The following is a 9,164-nucleotide window of genomic DNA, read 5'->3' as shown; positions in this document are numbered from 1 at the left end:
TCTTAAGAGACTATAATTTTCTTGTGAGGAAGAACTGACTACTCCCCTCAAATTCCTTCAGCCAACCCACCCTAACCTTGTCCTGTAAGTTAGGATGCGTGGCCCACATATTGAAAAATTTAAAAGGAGGTCTACCCAACTCCTGTTCAGAGAACAAAGAAACAAGAGCAACAAAGTGGTCAGAAATACAACCTTGAAATTGGAAATTAGCATGCACCATCCAGCCTATAGCTTGATTATATTCTAAATGGTGTTGTGCATGAGCTTACAACATATGCTGCAATTTTCCTTTCTTTTTTTTTCTCTTGAACTCTTGGTTGTTTGGTCTTTTGGAATGTTTCCTTCCCTTGAAGTTATCATGATTTTTTATAAGGAATTACTTTTTGGGTTTGTTTCCTTTTGTAGGACTTTAGTTTCTTCATTTGTCTTGGATTGAACCATCTTGGCTTGTGATGTTTCTTCCTTATTCTTCTCATATTGCTTCTGTAGATACCCCATTTTTTCGGGGTTTATATAACATAAATTGGGTAAAATTCATTAATTTAATAAATGAAAAAATACATAAAATTTTTGAATACATGGAAAAAAATGAATACATTAAAAATTTTAAAAAACAAAACAAAATGAAAATGCGGCAGAAAATCCAATGGGCCGGCAGCTTCAAACCTTCAAGAATCAAAGGAAAATGGAATTAGATATATAGGATTGCACAATTAATATGTGGGTAAAATATGAGTTTAATGCAAGCATAATATGAGCCATCACTTTAAATTGTATTGATCAGTTAAATGCTACGAAAATTGATTAAATTGGATCCCTCAAGCCTATAAATGGTGGGCTTCTAAGGGAAGATAAGGAGACATAAAGTCAGAGGCTGAGACATAGAGTGAGTAAAGAAAGGAAATTGTTTACTGAGAATTTGAGAAAGAATTGTGAGGGAAAGGCTAAGTGGCTGAGATTGAAGAAAATTGAAAAGGATTGAAGACTGAAGAGCAGCAGCAAAAGCTTGGCCAAAATTAAAGAGGCCCAAGATAGGGAAGGGCGGGATAGCAAATTCAAGAATGGAGGTTGGTGCTTTAAATTTCGTGTTAGCCAGTTTAATTTGATTGAATTTTGTAATTTAAGCTTAAATTTGAACAAAATCCTTGGACAAAAATCAAATTTCAAAACAAATAAATTTAAGGTTTCTTTTGTATATTTGACATGGATCTGAAAGTTTAGATCCGAATTTAGATCTAAGTACCCGATTATCCGAGACCCGATCTGAAAACCTAGGTCAACTTTGCCTGAGTCCAAGTCAACAGGTCCAAGTACTCATACCCAGATACTCCTTTATTTGACCCAAAAGACATAGGTCAACTTGACTCGGGTCTAGGTCCAACAACCCAATAGCTCACAGTCTAATTGGGCATAGCTCAATTTTAAATCCAAGCCCCTTTCCAAACTGCCCAATAACTAAAGCCCAAAGCCATCTTGCCCTGGTTATAGCCCAAACAAGCTTGTCCCAAATATACCAGAAACTTACCCCAAGCCCATTTAATCAAGCCCAGCTGACTAAACCTAATCCTAGCCTTCACGAAACCCTAAACTTTACCCAAACCTGAGCCAAAATCCAACCTAGGTTAGAACCCAAGTTAATAAACCCCAATCTTTGTTTGGTTCTTAGGAAAATGCAAGAAAATTCAAAAATAATTGCAAAAACCATATAACAACAGGAAGAAAATAAAAGTAGATACCTAATGTTTTGGTCTTGGATTTGTTGCTCTTTGCTCCTATTCTTAAATCAAAGCCTGTAAAAAAAAAGTGAGAAATAGAGATCCAAATTCCAGCGAGAAAAATAGGAGAAGAAAAAAGAAAGAAAAGAAAGAAAGATCATAGAGGAGAAAATAGAAAACAGAAAATAAAAAGAGAAAAAGAACACAGAGATAAGAGGAAAAAGAATAGGAGGGAAGAGAAAAGAGAAAATAGAAAGAGAAAAAGAAAATAGAGAGGACAAAAGAGAAAGAGAGAGAGGTGCGTGAGAGAATGCGAAGCAAAGAGAGGAGGAGAGAGAGAGAGAGAGAGAGAGAGAGAGAGAGAGAGAGAGAGAGAGAGAGAGAGATTAGTGAGAAGAGTGTGTGAGAGAGAGAGAAGAGACGAGAAAGAGAGAAAGGAGCACATGGAAGAGAGAGAGGGTGGAGAAAGAAAAGAAATGAGAGAAAAAAATAATTTTATATACAAACTAGTGGGACACGTGTCACCTTACGGAGGGTGACACGTGGCACAACCAATGCCATGTATTTGGAAGGCGACATGGCGCAATCTTGGCATCTAATATGTATTTTCTCTAGACGGCCGAATCACTACCATGTCAGCTGTAGCAACCTGCCTAATTAACTGATTTTTTTTTCCCATAATAGCAATTAACATACTCTGATACTATCGTGTTAACCTAAGCAGCGAGAAGCATAATCATACAAACATAACCTAAATCATTATATTCTATACCAGAGTTCTGAAAGGTTTTGCAATATATACAACATAACTGTATCCCAAAAAAAAATGCCCTCAACTAGCTAGGGTAATACAAAAATGCTCCCAAAAATAATACTCACTCTCTATCAGGGTACTACTGAAGCCCTTTTATTTGCGAGCCTGATCTACTCGCTTACCTGGATCACCTGAAAAATATATCAACACTGCGATAAGTCAACGCTCAGTAAGAGAAAATATGCTATTACTAGTGTGTGACAAATGAGCTACTACATATCATGAAATTTGTTTCATATAAACATGAATAACTGAGTACAAAAGTACAGTACAAATAATAAAACACACCACCTCTTTTCCCTATTGCTTAACATATCAGTGTTATGGTTATAGTTCAAAATACTTCTAGTGTATATAGTAGGATCCTTGTTTCTGTAAATCAATATGTAAGTAATAGTAATTGAAACTGTTCCCTGTGGCTATCTGTGTCATGACATGCCCCTCATGATGAGGTTGTGCAGCCCATAGGGTGGATTTACCCTGGCTGGCCAACCAGGAATAAATCACTGAACTCCGTCAGTCAACCTGCCCACCTCAACCCATATCTGGATGGGGAGTCTAACCTCTTCAAAGGCCTAGGTGGTCGACCGTACCAGTATATCTAAATAGGTGGTTGCACTCATATAGTAACATAGTATCTGTAGTAACGGTACCGTACTCTGTAGCTGCAAGTCTAATAGGGTCTGATATCGTATAATATATTTCTATATACATGTCTATCTGATTTACCATGATTTTGAAGTACTGAAATAACCATGATACTGCATAACGTACTGAAATCAAAATAATCATAACATGGAACTGCATATTCGTAATACTGGAATTCGTGTTATCATGGTACTGAAATATCGTAAAATCATGGTATTGAAATTCGTATAATTATGGTGCTGAAATGCGTATAATCATAATACTGAAATTTGTAACATCATGAAACTAAAGTCATAAACATATCCTCGTACCATATACATAATCATAAGCCACACCATACTAAAATACATAATTTTCGTAAATAAATAAACTGCATAATATTCAGAACTTTGCTAGCATAACATATTTCCCTTACCTTATCTCTGAAAAGCCCCTACTATACTCTAACCTGATACCCGTAGGGCCTCCTACAAAATACCCTGAAACCAATATTTTTCAGAACTAAACATCAGTATTTTTCTGCCTGTATCATTTCCTATGACTACCACGAGGCCAAAAGGAGACTAAAAGGCCTTACCCTGAATTTGGGATGATTTCCAACTCTGATTTCCTGATGATCCGCTCCGGCAGATGTGTAGAGAACTCCGCCAGGAGCGTCGTGGTAGCTTCGGATCATCGATCTGGCGACTGGTAGGGCCGAAAATGAAGAGAGAAGGGAGAGAGAGTCGTAGGAGAGAGAAAGAGCGGCGAGAGAAAAGGAGAAAAAACCCGTCTTTCCACTATTTATATAGCCAGGCTCGTCGACGAGACTCGTCACCTCGTCAACGAGTTCTTCATTAAATTCGTAGACGAAGCCCTGTGTTCGTCGATGAAATTCAAGCTATCCCAAACTCCCTCTCGGTACTTTCTCGTCGACAAAACCCTGTGTTCATCGATGAAACCTGGCAAAATTTTGAAATTATGATTATTTAATATTTTCTTCAAATTACAATGTCGTCAGTGAACACGGAGCGTTCGTCGACGAAGTCTACAGCCTCCTTCTATTTCTGTTTCTATTTTCTCTCCCTTTTATTATTTAAAAATGCTATTATTCTTTGGTCACTACATCAGCGATCTGCATCAAATCCCCAAAACGAACCATGTTTTGCCACTTAGCGGGTGATGTCATACTAACATCACTTGTTACAGAAAATTAAAAAATAAATAAATAGTAAAGTAGTGCCACGTGTCGCCACTAGGGGTGAGCAAACGGTCGGTTTGGACAAATTTGGGTAATTAACCAAAAAATTCGGTTAAATAATACTGTTAACCGAATCGACCGAATCACACCGAACTGAACCCGACCGAATTACCAATTCGGATAATTCGATTAACCGATTTTAACCAATTTTAACCGAATTTATTCAATTATACATTAAATAAAAATTTCATAAAGAATTTATTTTAATAATTGTGTCAATGCATTTACTCTATCACATAGGCTTATTTATTTTAAGGTGCAATAACTTTTATTTATTTATTTATTCTAGGTCTTCGCAAATCAAGTGGAAATAAAAAAGAAGACAATGTTTTTGTTATTATTGAAACAATGAAAATAAAAAAGATGAAAAAATTTTCGCTGAAAATATTTATTGTCGGCGTCGTCATCTCCTTCGACGACAACATTAATTTCCACAAGGTATATCCATGTTCATAATAAAAAAACAATTATATTCATAATTTATACTTAAAATCTAATTAATTAATAATTTGGTTAATCGGTTACCGAATTATTTTTTGTTGTTAACCAAACCGAAACCGATTAACCGAAATTTTATAAAATCCCAACTGAACTGACCAATTTCAGTCGGTTAATTCGGTTTTCACCGAATTATGCTCACCCCTAGTCGCCACGACTAGCTGACATATGGCCAACCGGGTTTGACCTGGGTCGACTTGGGTTGACCCAGTTCAAACCGATTGAACTCGTCTAACCCATCCCAAACCGTCAATTTATTTATTTATTTATTTTTAAAATCAATTTTTAATTAATTTTAAATTTTTAAAATTTAGAAAAATAGTAAAAAACAAATTAGAAAAAATTAGGAAAAAATATTTTTGAAATCATAACAAAACAAATAAAAATTATTTGAGTTATTTTGACTAGAATAACCAAAAAAATGAAAAAAAAAAACTAAAAATGAAGAAAAAGTTTTTAAAAATCATAAAAAATGCCAGAAAAAATGTTGAAAATTTTTCAGAAAAGTTCTAAAAAAACTTGGAAAAAATTTGAAAATATTTTAAAACTCTTTTTTATCAAATTTGATGAATTTATTTGATTATTATCTGTATATATATATATATATATACATTAATTTCCATCAAACTTTTATTATTATTATTTCTCGTCATTCTAAACTTTTCTCCAAGACGTTACGACACGAACTATTCTTCTTTGAAGTCCTCATGATCAAGTCTTATCATATCCTTACATTTGTTTTTTAGGATCATCTTATAGGCCTTCTAAGATGTGGGCAATTTCTTAATTAGTGCCCCAGTTTGGACACTTGTCTATTTTGTCCTTCCTTTGGTACATCCTGTACCAATCTTTAGACCCAACTCATCTTCTACATACTTTTTCACTAAGGTGTCCCAAATCTCTTTGTTGTGAAATTGACATATCTTCTACCATGTTAAAATCTAGGAAACTGGCATCCCTAATTACATACTTTTTCACTAAGGCATATCAAGTGTCTTTGGTTATGTTAAGAGTGCAGTACTGGATGTCATGGAACCTATTGGCCATTGAGCATGTAATTCTTGCACAAGCTAATCATTCTACTTCAAATAAAAAGAATCCTAGGTTGTACTTGAGGTATAAATTTCAAATTTTGGATTTGGCCATGTATATATTTATATGAAAATTGTATTGCATTTTGTACAAATGCATACAACTTGAATTCAAGATATAAACGTCAAGCATTTTTATACACTAGGTAAGTGAATTTTATTGAATTCTTTTGCTTGGCAATGCAAGTAAGAATATTGTCATTTTCTTGTGTAATCCCAGATTATTTAAAGACAATTTACAAATTAGGGGTAACATTGATATTTCATTTTCGATTCTCATATATTCAAGACAAATTTTATTATTATTATTATTATTTTTTTATTATTATTATTTTATCAAATTTATGATCTTCACTAAATATAATATTTTAGAATTGCAATTCTAATTAATTGCATTTTCACGAGCTTTGAGAATTTCTAATAGGGATAGGATGAGAGTTTTCACAAGCATAGTGGATTTCTCTTGGGTTTTTATAGGGATGCTCAATTTTGTTCTTCTCTTAATATAATGCAATATTTGGTATCATTATCAAAAAGTTACATAATTGAAATCAAGAATGAAAATTGAACATTAAAACTACCAACATATTTGATTAATATTTTCAATACTAAAACCAAATGAGAAAACTGATTGAACTCGTGTTCATTTTTTTCATTGAACTAAATAACAATTAAAAAAACCAAATGAACATTTATGTTCAATTTTAACTCATTTTTAGAGCTCAAAGAACAATGATATTGTAGGAAACAATTAGAAAATGATTTTAAAAACTAATTTTCGAATTACTATTGTTATTTTTTATAATTATTTTATTTAGACATTTGCTTAAAAATATTGTGGTAGCAACGGTCACAATGACTGGAAAATTGTAAAATTTAGTTCTTATTTATTTAATTATTGTAAATAGTTGAAAATTGCGAATAAAAATACAAATCTACCAACATAATCAAATGAATTGTCATAATATATTTTTTCACTCTATAATAATAATAATAATAATAATAATCCTCAATGGAGGAGCGGCTTTCACCCCCCCCAGATTTAGTGCTACACCATAATATCCAAAATGACGCGATGGTAGTTAGAGTGTTTAGGTTATCAAAAAAAAAATAGTGATAATAATAATAGAACCTATACATAGAATAATTTATAAGATTCTAACAATAAAAAGAACTTTTTCTACTCTATCTTAAGTTTACTATGTATTGCTATGTTGAGGTATAGAATACATTTCTATGGACTACAATAATGAATTATTTTAATACAAATTTCTCTTATGACATAAATTTAAAACCTTATTCAATAGAATCACTAAAAGCCTTTAAGTTTATAACATTAGCAGTACATAGAAATTACCAATGATGATCAAATACTATGGAAAAATTAATTCCTAAGACTAGTAAATACACATTCAACACAACAAATTTACATACACTAGTGAGTCTCTAGCTTCATGCCTTAAAATATTAGCTTATGGCAGATGCTGCACTAGTGCAAAATGCAATAACTCAGGGCAAATTTTATTTTTTAGTTTCTTCACATGTGCTAGATGTGACCTGTCCCTCCCTCTCTATTCTCTAGTTAGCTCAAGGTGGGGAAGTTGAAAAGGACAAAAAATCAACATATTTATTTTTGTCTAATTTTATGAAATCGAAACTTAAAAATAAGCATCTAAAAATTTTTTTATACCTAATTTTTGGATTTCTTGTTCACAATTTAAATTTTTTTAAAATTTATTTGAGTTTATATGAATTTGAGGCATCTCTTTGAAAAAATTAAGATACATTAATAGAAATCTATTCAATTCTAAATCTCTCTCTTTGAGTCTTTCTCTCTATTCTAAATATTATTGTGCGAAGGTTGAAACTCTAAGAAAGCCCAAGGAAGCTCATCGGAAGGAGGTAGAGGTTTCATTTAGATACCAAGCATAATAGTGGGATATGAAAGACTACTTGATACATCTTCATGTAAGGTTGAAAGAAAAGAACCAAGATATGGGAATAAACTTTTATTAATTAATTTTTCTTTCCTTTTTGTCACTCTAGTATCAGTTTTGAGTCCAGTAAGGATTCATGAGAAATTTACATAAATCGACTATAATTGTAGTGTAAAAAATTTAAACTCTGACTCTCTAAGTATTTAAATGTATCAAAAAATATAAAGCATTTTGTGAAAAAAAAAAATCTGACTTGGTAGCATATGGTGCATGTTGTGTGTAATTTCAGCTGATTGCAAATTCTATTTTCAGATTTTAATTAATTCCAATTCAGCTACAATAACACCTAAACATAAACCTGTTTATTTTAATGCGTGTATGTGTGCTAAGTCTGATCAAGAAAAAATATATGTTCACCAAACAATATTCAGCAAAACATAAACATGTCAATCACACAGTCACAATTCACAAGAACGCATTTACGTGGTTCAGCCCAAAAATTGGCCTACATCCACGGCAGAAACTCACCTCTAAGATACTATATTAAATCTGGTGGGAATAGATATACATACACAGATTTACCCCTTCTTGGCTTTTCAATTTCTTTTAGAAATTAGCCCAAGAATAATCCAAGAAATCCCTTCTTCGCTCCTGCGAAGAACCCTAGATCTCTCCTTATATTTCTTCCTAAATTTCCCTACAAGAAATTCCTCCCAAGAGTCTAGATCTGTGCATTACCTTCACTTACCCTTGCGTGAACTTCCGCATGAGGTTAGAGACACCCAACACCGCACCCATCTCTCGTCGTCTCCCTCTCCCGTCCGCTGCAGCTGGAAGGATCTCTCGGCGGTGGAAGGCTCACAGTTGCCGGTGCTCCTCTCTCGGCTGGGAAGGCTCTCACGGCTGGGAAGAAGCAATCTCGCTGCAGGCGGTTGTCCTGTTGGTGAAGGCTCGCGGCTGGTGGAATTGGAAAAACCCTCCTCTGCCCCTTCCGTCTCTTAAGCTGCGAAAAACAGAAAAATAAAGCAAGCCTTTGTTCTCCCGTATTCAGCCCCTGCCCCTGCTGTTTTTTTATTATTTACAATACATAGAGAGGTAAATTACATCACTGCCCTCCCCTTTACAAATAAAAAGAAACTGCAGCCATTAGATCTAGAACAGAATAGATGGCCGGATTTGTTTCAAGCCTTGACACTCCAACAGTGCAAAATTGATTTTGAT

General features: G+C 33.7%; 1 long non-coding RNA gene across 1 annotated transcript; it reads right to left on the bottom strand.

The window, feature by feature from the left end:
• Positions 1-582: 582 nt before the first annotated feature.
• Positions 583-9,050, bottom strand: LOC131165675 (uncharacterized). Its single transcript, XR_009139630.1, has 3 exons — positions 8,682-9,050; positions 2,595-2,660; positions 583-666 (listed from the first exon to the last, which is right to left on the bottom strand). It is a non-coding gene; the product is annotated as an uncharacterized LOC131165675 (long non-coding RNA).
• Between the last annotated feature and the right edge of the window lie 114 nt (positions 9,051-9,164).

The sequence above is a fragment of the Malania oleifera genome, chromosome 10, assembly GCF_029873635.1.
Source record: "Malania oleifera isolate guangnan ecotype guangnan chromosome 10, ASM2987363v1, whole genome shotgun sequence".
Taxonomy (NCBI): Eukaryota; Viridiplantae; Streptophyta; class Magnoliopsida; order Santalales; family Ximeniaceae; genus Malania; species Malania oleifera.
This window is presented reverse-complemented; position numbering and strand designations above follow the sequence as displayed.